This window comes from Artibeus jamaicensis, unplaced genomic scaffold (assembly GCF_021234435.1).
Source record: "Artibeus jamaicensis isolate MK-2021 breed Jamaican fruit bat unplaced genomic scaffold, CSHL_Jam_final contig_466, whole genome shotgun sequence".
Classification (NCBI taxonomy): domain Eukaryota; kingdom Metazoa; phylum Chordata; class Mammalia; order Chiroptera; family Phyllostomidae; genus Artibeus; species Artibeus jamaicensis.
Window position 1 is genome coordinate 9,970,205 of NW_026521844.1, and position 12,282 is coordinate 9,982,486.

At 34.8% G+C, this 12,282-nt stretch overlaps 1 protein-coding gene and 1 pseudogene across 1 annotated transcript in view; one reads left to right on the forward strand and one right to left on the reverse strand.

The window, feature by feature from the left end:
• LOC128627745 (putative uncharacterized protein ENSP00000383407) overlaps window positions 1–12,282 on the reverse strand; it is an 82,927-nt gene that overhangs the window by 3,558 nt on the left and 67,087 nt on the right. The window lies entirely within an intron of this gene.
• LOC119042652 (uncharacterized) lies at window positions 7,612–7,692 on the forward strand (annotated as a pseudogene).

The window sequence follows — 12,282 nt, forward strand, 5'->3', positions numbered from 1 at the left end:
ATTTAGAAATAAAGTTTGCAATATTTGAAATAAGTAATGTACTGGAAGGAATATATTGTAGGTTAGCTGACGCATAGGGTCAAATCAGCCACTTAGAAGACAAAGTAAAAACAAAAACACCCAATCAGAGCAATAAATAAATAAATAAAATATGGATAGTTTAAGGGACCTTGGGACAATAAGAAGTATAATAACATCCATATTATAGGGATAGCAGAGCAGAAAAAGAGAGTAAGAAATTGGGAACCATATGACAAAATAATGACCAAAAACTTCCTTAAGCTGGTGAAGGAAAAAGACACACAAGTTCAGAAAGCACAGAGTTCCAAACAAGATAGACACAAAGAGACACACACCAAGACACAGCATAATTAAAATGGTGAAGCTTAAACACAGGAGAGAATCTTAATAGCTTGAAGAGAAAGGCAATTTGTTACTTATGAGGGAGCTCCCATGAGAGTGTAATCTGATTTTTTGACAGAATCATTGCAGAAGAAATTGGCACAAAATATTCTAAGTGATAAAAAGCAAGAACCTACAACCAAGGCTACTTTACCCAGCAAAGCTATCATTTAAAATTGAAGTTAAAACAAAAAGAGCTTCCCAGAGGAAAAAACCTAAAGAAGTTTACTACCACAAAACCAGTATTATAACAAATATTAAAGGGCTAGCTTTAATAAGAAGAAGAAAAAGAAAAAATCAGATTACTAGTTCAGGAAAAATTATAATAGATACATATCTATAAATAATCACTTTAAATGTCAATGGCTTAATGCTTCAATCAAAGACATAGGGTAGCTTAGTGGATAAGGAGACAAGACCTGTATATATGGTGTCAACAAAAATACCACCACAAAATAAAAGATACACAAAGACTAAAAGTAAAAGTACGGAAAACATATTTCATGAAAATTAAAAAGGAAAAATACTGGGGCACCAATAATTATTTCTGCCAAAATAGACTTTAAAAGCAAGGCCATGGTGAGAGACTGAGAGGGACACTACATAATGATAAAGGAACAGTACAACAAGAAGACACCACCCTAGTAAACATTTATGGCCCAAAATAGAAGCACCTAAATATGTAGGGGATTTTAACATCCTATTGACATCAACGGATAGATCATCCAGACAGAAAATCAATAAGGAGATTGCAGTATTAAATGACACACAAGATCAAATGGACTTAATTAATATCTTCAGAGCATTTCACCCTAAAGCAGAGAACATTTTCTAGGATAGACTACATGTGAGGACACAAAACAAGTCTCAGTAAATTTCAGAAGATTAAAATAATATCAATCATCTCTGACCATATGCTATCAAACTAGGACTCAATCGCAAAAAGAAAACTGAAAAATACACAAGGACATGGAGACTAAATAACATATTATTAAACAATGAATGGGTTAGCAATGAGATCTGGGAAGAAACAAGTGATAACTTAAAACAAGTAAAAATGAAAACACAACAACCCAAATCTGTGGAACTCAGGGAAAGCAATCCACAGAGGGGAGTTCATAGCATAACAGGCTTATTTCAAGAAAAGGCACAAAGGAATAATCTAATGTTATACAACTGGAAAAAGAACAAGAAGCAAAGCCAAAAGTGAATAGAAAAGAAAAAATAATACAGATCAGAACAGAAATAAATAGAGTCTAAAAAAAACAACACAAAAGATCAATAAATCCAAAAGCCAGTTCTTTGAAAAGATAACCAAGATTGACAAACTTTTAATGAGATTCATGAAGAAAAATTAAGATAGAGGGACCAAATAAATGAAATCAGAAATGAAAGAGGAGAAGTAACAACTGACGTCAAAGAAATACGAAGGATTGTAAGAAAATGTTACAAACAACTCCATGCCAACAAATTGGAAAACCTGGACAAAATGGATAAATTCCTAGAAACATACTATCTTCAAAAACTAAATCAGGACAAATTCAGAGAATTTGATTAAAATTAGTGAAATTGAAGTAGTCAAAAGACTCTTGACAAACAAAAGCCCCGGACTGGATAATTTCACAGGTAAATTTCACCATTCAAAGAACTAACAGCTCTTCTCAAGCTATTCTCAAAAATTCAAGAGGAGGGAAGACTCTCAAGTTCATTTTATGAGGCCAGCATCATCGTAATGCCAAAACCAGATATAAATACTACAAAGAAAGAAAATTATAAGTCTATATCCCTGATGAAAAGAGATGCTAACCCTGGCTGGTGTAGCTCAGTGGATTGAGCACGGGCCTGTGAACCAGACATTCGCGGTTCGATTCCCAGTCAGGGCACGTGCCTGGGTTGCAGACCAGTTCCCTGCAGGCCAATTCCCAGCAGGGGACGCACAAAAGGCAGCCACACATTGAAGTTTCTCTCCCTCTCTCCTTCCCTTCCACTCTAAAAATAAATAAATAAAATCTTAAAAAAAAAAAAGAAAAGAGATGCTAAAATCCCTAACAAAATATTATTAAAATGAATAGAGCAATACATCAAAAAAATCTTATACCATGGTCAAGTGAGATTTATCTCTGAAATACAAGGTGCTTATAATATTTGCAAATCAATATGCATAGTACACCACATAAACAAAATGAAGTATATAAACCACAAGAGCATAGCAATAGACACAGGAAAAACATTTGATTAAATTCGGCACCCATTTATGATAAAAACTCTCAACAAAGTAGGAACAGAGGGAACAAACCTCAACATAATAAAGACCATACATGACATACCTGCAGCCAACATTATAGTTAATGGGCAAAAACTGTAAGTGTCCCTTTTATGATCAGAAACAAGATAGGGATTCCCACTTTCACTACTCTTGTTCAACGTGGTACTGGAAGTTCTACCTAGATTAAGCAGACAAGAAGGAGAAATAAAAGGCATCTAAATCAGAAAGGAAGAACTAAATCTGTCACTATTTTCAGATGACTTGAGAGTGTATATAGAGAACCCTAAAGAATCTACCAAGAAACTTCCATAACTGATAAATGAATTCAGTAAAGTAGCAGGACATAAAATTAACATCCAGGTATCAGTTGTGTTTTTATACAGCAATAATGAACTGTCAGAAAGTGAAATTCAGAAAACAATCCCATTCACTATTGTTTCAAAAAGAATAAAGTACCTAGGAACAAATTTCACCAAGAATGTAAAAGACCTGTGCTTGGAAATTGTAAGATACTGAAGAAATATATTGAAGAAGATACAAATAAGTAGAAGCATATACCTTGTTCATGGATAGAAAGAGTTAAGATAATTAAAATGTCCATATTACCCAAAGCAATCTACAGATTCAATGCAATTCTTATCAAAATGCCAATAATGTATTTTATAGAACTAGAACAAATATTTCAAAATTTTTTATGGAAACACAAAAGACCTGAATAGCAACTGAGATCTTGAGACAGAAAAACAAAGTAGGAAGTCATCTACATAATATCAAACTATACTATAAGGCCACAGTAATTAAAACAGTGTGGTGCTGGCATAAAAACATACATATAGTTCAGTGAAACAGAATAGAGAATCCAGAAATACATCCATGCCATTATAGTTGATTAATATTTGGCAGACAAAACAAGCAGATTCAATGAGCTAAAGATAGTTTATTTTTTAAAAAGGTATTGGGAAAATCAGATACATGCAAAACATTATATAGCTAGACCATCTTTTCCCACCATGCATGAGAATAAACTTAAAATGGATTAAAGACTTAAATGTTAGACTTGAAACCATAAAAATCTTAGAAGAAAACATAAGCAGTAAAATCTTGGACATTTCTCAAAGCGATATTTTTCATATATATCTCCTCAGGCAAGGGAAACAAAATAGATAAATAAATGGGACCACATCAAACTAAGAAGATTTTTCACAGCAAAGAAAACCATCAAGAAAATGAATAGGGAACCCACTGAATAGGAGAATATATTCACTGATACATGTGACAAGGGGGGTTGTCCAAAATTTATAAAGAACTTTTAAAATCTCGACACTCGAGTAACAATCAATCCAATGTAAAACATGGGCAAACAACATCAATGCACACTTCTCCAAAGAGGACATACAGATGGCCAATAGACATACAAAAAGATGTTCAACATTACTAATCACCAGAGAAATGCAAATTAAAACCACAATGAGATATCACCTCATATCTTTCAGATGGCTACCACACTAAATCAACAAACAAGTGCTGGTGAGATTGAGATGTGGAGAAAGCAGAACTCTCCTGCACTGTTAGGAGGAATGCAGACTGGTGCAGCCACTGCGGAAAGCAATATGCAGCTACCTCAAAACATTAAAAATAGAACTTCCTTATATCCCAGAGATTCCACTTCTGGGAAGTTATCTGAAGAACCCTGTAACACTAATTCAAAAGAATATATGCATCCTTACGTTTATTGCAGTTTTATTTACAATAGCCAAGAATTGGAAGTAGCCCAAGTGTCCATCAATAGCTGAGTGGATAAAACAGCTATGATACATTTACAGGATGGAATACTGTTCTGCTGTAAAAAAAAAAAAAAAGTATTTTACCCTTTACAAAGACATGGATAAACCTGGAGAACTTTATCTTAAGTCAAATAAGCCAGTCAAAAAGATACAAGTATCATATGATTTCACATACGTGGAACCTAATGAACAAACTGAAGTAACAAGCAAAATAGAGACAGACTCACAGATAAGAGAGCAGACTGCCTACTGGGGGGTGGAGGTGGGAGTGGGCATTATAGGAGTGGGGGATCGAGTAAAAAAATAAAGGGAACCCGTGGACACTGACACAGTGTGATGATTGTGAGTGGGAAAGAGCCTTTGAGTGTGGATGGGAGAAGGTATAAGGGGAATACATTGTAATGGGAAAAGAATACAATCAAAACATTAAAAAGGGGGAACAGAAATATATATATTATAGTGACATGATAGCAAAAGTCACAAGAGCTGCATTGCTACTTGGAAAGATAAGTCTAGCTCTGGTAACTTGCCTGACATTGATAAATTTGACTGATTAGCACTTCTGTTATCTGTTGTTTTCCTGTCAGCACAAACATCCAGATAAGAGGATATAATTCTGCCGTTTACAGACTTACCCACAAAAGTGGGAGATGCATATCTGTACGAGAAGACTCGAAATGTGGGTGGTGATTACGGCAGTAACAGTTGTCCTGGGGTCCTACTTGGGCAATTTCTGAATCAGCACATGTCCAGAGTGTTTTTTCTGGAAAAGGCTTCCAATTGTTGTACATTCGAACTTCACCTTAATTGTGAGATAACATTTCTGCCAAGCTGCATCCAGTTGAAGTGTTGGATCCAACCAGTGATGAAGACAGAGAATCCAATCTGAATTCTGTTTTTTCTTTCTTCCTTGTGCTAACATTATTAATGCTCTTTTCTTGAGATTTGGATAATTTCATATAGGAAACCAAGGTTGTATCTTCAGCTTCTGAGTGATAAAGAAAAGTAAGCTGACAAATGTAAAAATTTTATATGTGTAATAAGTGTATTATTTTATATGTGTAATTTTATAAGAGTAATAATTTTATATGGAATTATGAATATTATGCTTCATTTTATATAACAGAAATGAATGAATATCAGAGGATAAAACACAAAGTCATTTAACAAAATAATTTATAATAACATTTTGAAAGAGTGTTTTGTATATTAAATGATTTGTTTTATAGAGAAATTTATTTACCTAAATTTTTTTGAATTTTTAATTAAAAAATATTTTATTGATTATGCTATTATAGTTGTCCTGTTTTTTTCTCCCCTTTATTTTCCTCCTCCCTACAGCCCCATTCCCACCAGCATTCCACCCCCCTTAGTTCATGTCCATGGGTGATTTGTGTATGTTCTTTAAAAAAATCAATATAGAAATGAAGATCTCAAGGAGGGTTAGCAACAGGGGAGTGGGAGGAGGAGAAGGGGGGAGAAGGTACAGAAAAAAAGTAGCATAGACAGTAGATAGAAAATAGATGGGGGGGCAAGAATAGCATGGGAAATATAGAATCTAAAGGACTTGAGACACATGGTCATAAACTAAAGGGGGGGGGAATGGTGGGGATGGGGGGTAGGGTGGAGGGGAATGAAAGGGGGAATAGAACAACTGTAACAGCATAATCAATAAAAATTTTTTTAATTAAAAAAATCAATAAAAAAGGCCCTGGCTGATGTGGCTCAGTGAATCTTTAAAATATTTTTAAATTCACTTAATCATATTTAATGATTAAAGTGAGTTAGTCTGGAATGACTGACAGCCACCTGCAAATAGTATACTGAATTATACTTGAGAAAAAACAATTGCAAAAATCTTCCACATCTTCTAAGCATGATATGGTGTGCATCTATTCTTATATATTTATCATTTTTGAAGGTCCTGTGTGTAAGAGAGCAACATAAAGAAGCAAGTGAAATCTTTGCCTTACTTTAAAGAACAAAATCTCAGTAGATATGGGCTGAAATCCTATTGGTATTCTAAAATTTTGCATTTTAATATCAATCTGCAAAAAGATTTATGCCTGTAGTATATCTCATAGTTAAATACTTTGCAAAAGGGAGAACAAGACTGAGAAAACAAAAGGAAAAGGTATTTCTTTAATACTATAAAGTTGATTAGTGAGACCTATATTTACATGTGGTGAAAGGTCTGATGAAAATTCTAGTTGTATATAAACCAGTTACACAAAATAGAAATATATATTACTCATAGAAAATTGTACCATATGATCAGCTCTTTTGTGTTCAAAAGTTTAACTGGTGCAAACAAAAGGTTATGACTAATAGGGCATTTTTAATAAATAGATATCGCAGTTGCATGTCATGACATTTCAACTCACTTCACTTACATCAAAACTAAAAACTATTGTCTTCTATGGCCAAGGAATGAGTCCGACCCTCATTGCCTTGCCGACCATCACCCATAGCTTCCTCTCACACTATCCCTTTGCCTGGTCCTGAAGGGAGAGAGAAATGGTGCGGGACATGGGTATAAGGCAAAATTCAGGAACAGGGAGGGGATATCTTTCAATTAAAAATAAACCAAATGTTTAATTATGACTTTAAGGCTTTATAAAAATGGCCTTTATTAATATATGCTATACCAATTCTTCCCCAAAGTACTTTTAGCAGCTCATTGAATTCTTACGGAGATTTATTAAAGGAGGTTTCATCTCATCCAGCCTGGAGCCCCTGGCTTTTTTGGTCTGAACCAGTTTTGGGAATCTCTTTACTGTGCCCATCGGTTCCACTGGGTCATCACTTGATGTTATGGCCTAGCACACACACGGCTCAAGGTAAAGACAAAAAGCTCTGCACAAAAGGTTAAATATAAAATGTATAGGGATCATAAGTATGGGGAAATAAATAATGTGTTTCCCAAACCTGTACCCTCAGACAATTTAAACAATAACTTGAAAGCACAGCACATTTGGGGGTTTAAGCTTGTAAAAAATATTCCCACTGGCCAGGCATACTAAAGCAGAGTGTTTTTACCTTTTTTTTCCCAAATGCAGCTAAATGGGTTAAGTCCTGAGCCATCCATAAATGATTTGCTTCAGCTCAATGTGAAATAGTGATAAGAACTAGGTATTTTGTTTTTAGATATACTTTTGTATCGCTTCTCTGCCTTTTGGCTAAGATCAAGTGTAGTATCTGTTGTCATCAGTTTCAATATACTTCTGTAAAGCAGCCTCTTGCTCATCAGAAGATACACAGTGAGCAAAACAAAATGCAGCCACAACTTACTATGTTTTAGTGTATAAATGTCACTGTTTATTATGGCATATTATGGAAAATGCTGATAAAAGAATTAGCACTGCACTAATGACTCAAAGTTCCCTTGGAAGATTTAGAAATATTTCTCACTAGTTTAATGTTGGCAAGTTTATACTTATACTTTTTTACTATTGTTTATTTAAATTTTTTTATTTTATTACAGTTGTCTCAATTTCCCCCTTTGCCCTCTCCGCCCAGCCCACCCCAGCTTCCACAGTCAATCCCCGCACTGTTGTGTATGTCCATGGGTCATTTATGTGTGTTCTTTGACTAATCCCGTCTCCTTCTTTCCATCGTTCCCCCCTACCCCCTGTCCTCCTGCAGTTCTCAGTCTTCCATGTTTCCATGTCTCTGGTTCTGTTTTGCTCATTAGTTTCTTTTGTTCACTAAATTCCTCTTATAAGTGAGATCATATGTTATTTGTCTTTCACTGATGGCTTATTTCACTTAACATAATATTATCCAGTTTCATCCATGCTGTCCAAAATGGTAGGAGCTCCTTCTTTCTTTCTGCTGATAGTATTCCACTGCGTAAATGTACACATATACTGTTTTCAAATCCATTCATACAGTAATGCACACTAAGACTTTTTCCAGCACTTGGCTATTGTGTAAAATCTCAAGCATACGGACATTTCCAATAGCTATTTTCAGGTTTATTCTTGGTCTTTAAGAAAAAACTTTGAGGGTCCCTAGCCAAGTAGATCAGTTGGTTAGAGTGCCACCCCACTACACCAAGTTTGAAGGGCTGATCTCCAATCAGAGCTCAGACAAGAATCAACCAATTAATGAACAAATAAATGAAACAACAGAAATTTCTCTCTCTCTCTCTCTTTCCCTCTGTCAGACACACACACACACACACACACACACACACACACACTTTAAAAAAGGAAGACTTTGAGGGAGAGTTAATGTGGAAATAGACTAGGTGGATGTTATTACACTCACATCCTTCCAGGACCAAACTGGAATTACGACTAAAATACAGAGCAAACAACCAGAGCAAACAACCAACTGAAGACTAGCTGAACCAGAAGCCTTATAACCAAAAATAACAGAAGAAGCCACATGGAGACCTGTAGGAAGGACAGATGCAGAAACAGCTGGACATGCTTCCACAGGTGGCAGCTGCTATTCTGGAGGGATATCTCAGAAGCTTGGATGGATCTTAACCCAAGCTAGGCTAACCAGTTTGAAACCCCTGATCCTGGAAGAAGTGTCCACATAATATATGGTTATGAAAAACAGCAGGAATTCTGTTTGCACAGAGGGACAGGAGTCAGCTAGAGACACAGGCACCCCCATAAACAGCCAGTGCACAAAATTTTGTTAGCAGCCACTCATGCCAGGCTCTGGTGGAAGGAGGGTGGAGTGGACTGAAGTTGTGTAAAAGGAGACTGGGGTTTGTGGATCCGGGGAGAGAACCATGAACAGCCATTAGGACCGCTGTGCTGACTCCCTCTCTCACACCGCAGATGACATCTTCCTGTGGTGGGAGCACTCTCTTCCTCATAGGATCGACCTAAGGGAATGAAATATATCCACTCTTTGGACTCCTGCTTCAATAAAAAAGGCAAAGAGTAGCTGAATGGATAACAAAACAAGATCTATATATGCACTGCCTACAAGAGATCAACATCAGAATGAACTGTACACCCAGACTGAGAGTAAAGGTATGGAAAAGGTATTTCATGCAAAGGAAATTTTTTTAAAGCTAGGGTAATAATACTTTTATTAGACAAAATAGACTTTAAAACAAAGGCTATTATAAAAGAAAATGAAGGGCACCACATAAGGATAAAAAAGAGCAATCTAATAAGAAGATATAATCTTTGTAAACATACATGCACACAACATAGGAGCACCTAATTTATAAAACAAATCTTGATGCACAGAAAGGGAGAGATCAACAGTAGCGCACTCACAGTAAGTGATTTTAATGTCCACTGATATCAATGTATAGATTTTACAGACAGAAAATCAACACTGAAACAGCAGCTTTAAAAGACAAACTAGATCATACGGGTTTTATATCTTCATATAACTTCATCACAAAGCAGCACAATATATATTTTTTCAAGTACACCTGGAACATATTATAGGATAGACCACATGTTAGACCACAAAATATGCCTCAAGAAATTTAAGAAGATTGAAATCATATCAAGCATCTTCTCTGACCATAAGAATATGAACCTAGAAGTTGACCACACACAAAAAAAACTGAAAAATACAAACACATAGAAGCTAAATAACATGTTAATAAACAATAAATGGTTTAGAAAAGAGATGAAGGGAGATAATTTGAAACAAATAGAAATGAGAACACAACAAACCAAAGTGTATGGGACACAGCAAAAGCAGTCCTGTGGGGGAAATTCATAGTATTACAGGATACCTCAAGAACCCATTTAAGATAAAAACTCACAGCAAAGTGTAATTAGATGGAACATACCTAAACATAATAAAGGACTTTTATGACATAAACCCACTGCAAACATCATATTCAATGTGCCAAAACTAAAAGTGTTTTCCTGAAGATCAGGAACAATACAGGGATATCCATTTTCACCACTCTTATTCAACACAGTACTAGAAGTTTTAGCCACAGCAGTTAGAGGAGAAGAAAATAATAAAAGGCATAAAAACTGGAAAGGAAGAAGTAAAACTTTTATTATTGCAGATGATATGATCCTGTATATAGAGAAACCTAAAGATTATACCAAACAAGTACTCTACCTGATAAATGAATTCAGTAAAGTAGCAGGATATAAAATTAGCATCCAGAAATCAGTTGCATTTTCATATACTAATAATGAACTATTAGAAGTAGAATCTAATAAAATAATACCACTTACAATTACATCAAAAAATAATACCTTGTAATTAATTTAAGTAAAGATACAACAGACCTGTACTCAGAAAAGTATAAGATTCTGAAGGAAGAAATTGAAGATGACAGAATTAAGTGGAAGTTACATACCATGGTTATGGTTAGAAAGACCTAACATCATTGAAATGTCCATACTACCCATACCAATGAATAGATTTAAGACAATTCTTATTAAATAACCAATGGCATATTTCACAGAACTACAACAAATACTCCAAAAAATTTATATGGAACCACAAAAGATTCCAAATAGCCACAGCAATTTTGAGAGAAAAAAAACAAAGTTGAAGGAATTATGCTACCAGGTATCAAACTATACTACAAAGCCATATTAATCAAAACTGCATGGTTCTGGCAATGAAACTGACATACAGGGCAATGGAATAAAATAGAGAGCCTAGAAACAAATTCACACTTTTATGGTCAATTACTTTTTGACAAAAGAGTCAAGAGCATACAATAGGACAAAGGTGGTTTATTCAATAAATGATGTTGGAAAAACTGGATGGATACATGCAAAAAAATAAAATTAGAGCACTTTCTTACACCATAGACAAGAATAAAGTCAAAATGACTTAAAGACTTTAATGTAAAACTCTAAACCATAAAAACACTAGAAGAAATCATAAGCAGTAAAGTCTTAGACATTTCTTATAGCACTATTTTTCTGATACGTTGCCACAGGCAAGGGAAACAAAAGAAAAAATAAGTGAGATTACATTAAACTAAAAAGTTTTGCACTTTAGCAAAGAAAATTATCAACTCAATGGAAATGCAACCCACCAAATGAAAGAACGTATTCTCCAATGTTGTATCTGATCAGGTGTTAATATCCAAAAATTATAAAGGACTTATAAAACTCAACACCAACAAATATAAATATCCAGTTAAAAAATTAGGAAAGGACCTAAATAGACACTTCTCCAAAGAGGCCATACAGATGGAAAATAGACATACAAAAAGATGGTCAATGTCACTAATCATTATAGATGTAAATTAAAACCACAATGAGATACTATCTCACACCTCTCAGAATGGCTTTCACCAATAAATGAACAAAGAGTAAGTATTGGAGAGGATATGGAGAAGGATATGGAGAGGATATGGAGAAGTGCACCCCCTTCATGCACTGTTGGTAGTAATGCAGACTGATGTATCCAATGTAGACTGATGTATCCAATGTAGAAGAAAAGTATGAAGTTTTCTTAAAATATTGATAACAGAACTCTCTTATCACCCAGAGATTGTACTTCTGGGAATATATCTGAAGAAACCTAAAACACTGATTCAAAAGCATATATGCACCTCTAATGTTCATAACAGCAATATTTACAATAGCTAAAATTTGGAAGCAGCCCAGGTGCCCATAAGAAGATGAGTGGTTAAAAAATAATGGTAAATTTACTCTATAGAATACTACTTAGCCATAAAAAAGAAGGAAACCTTACCTTTTGTGACAACATAGATAATAGACCTAGGGAGTATTATGCTAAGTGAAATAAGCTGGTCAGAGATAAACAAATACCATATGATTGGACTTATATATGAAATCTAGTGAGCAAAATAAACAAAGAGAAAAAGACTCACAGATACAGAGAACAGACTAACAGCTG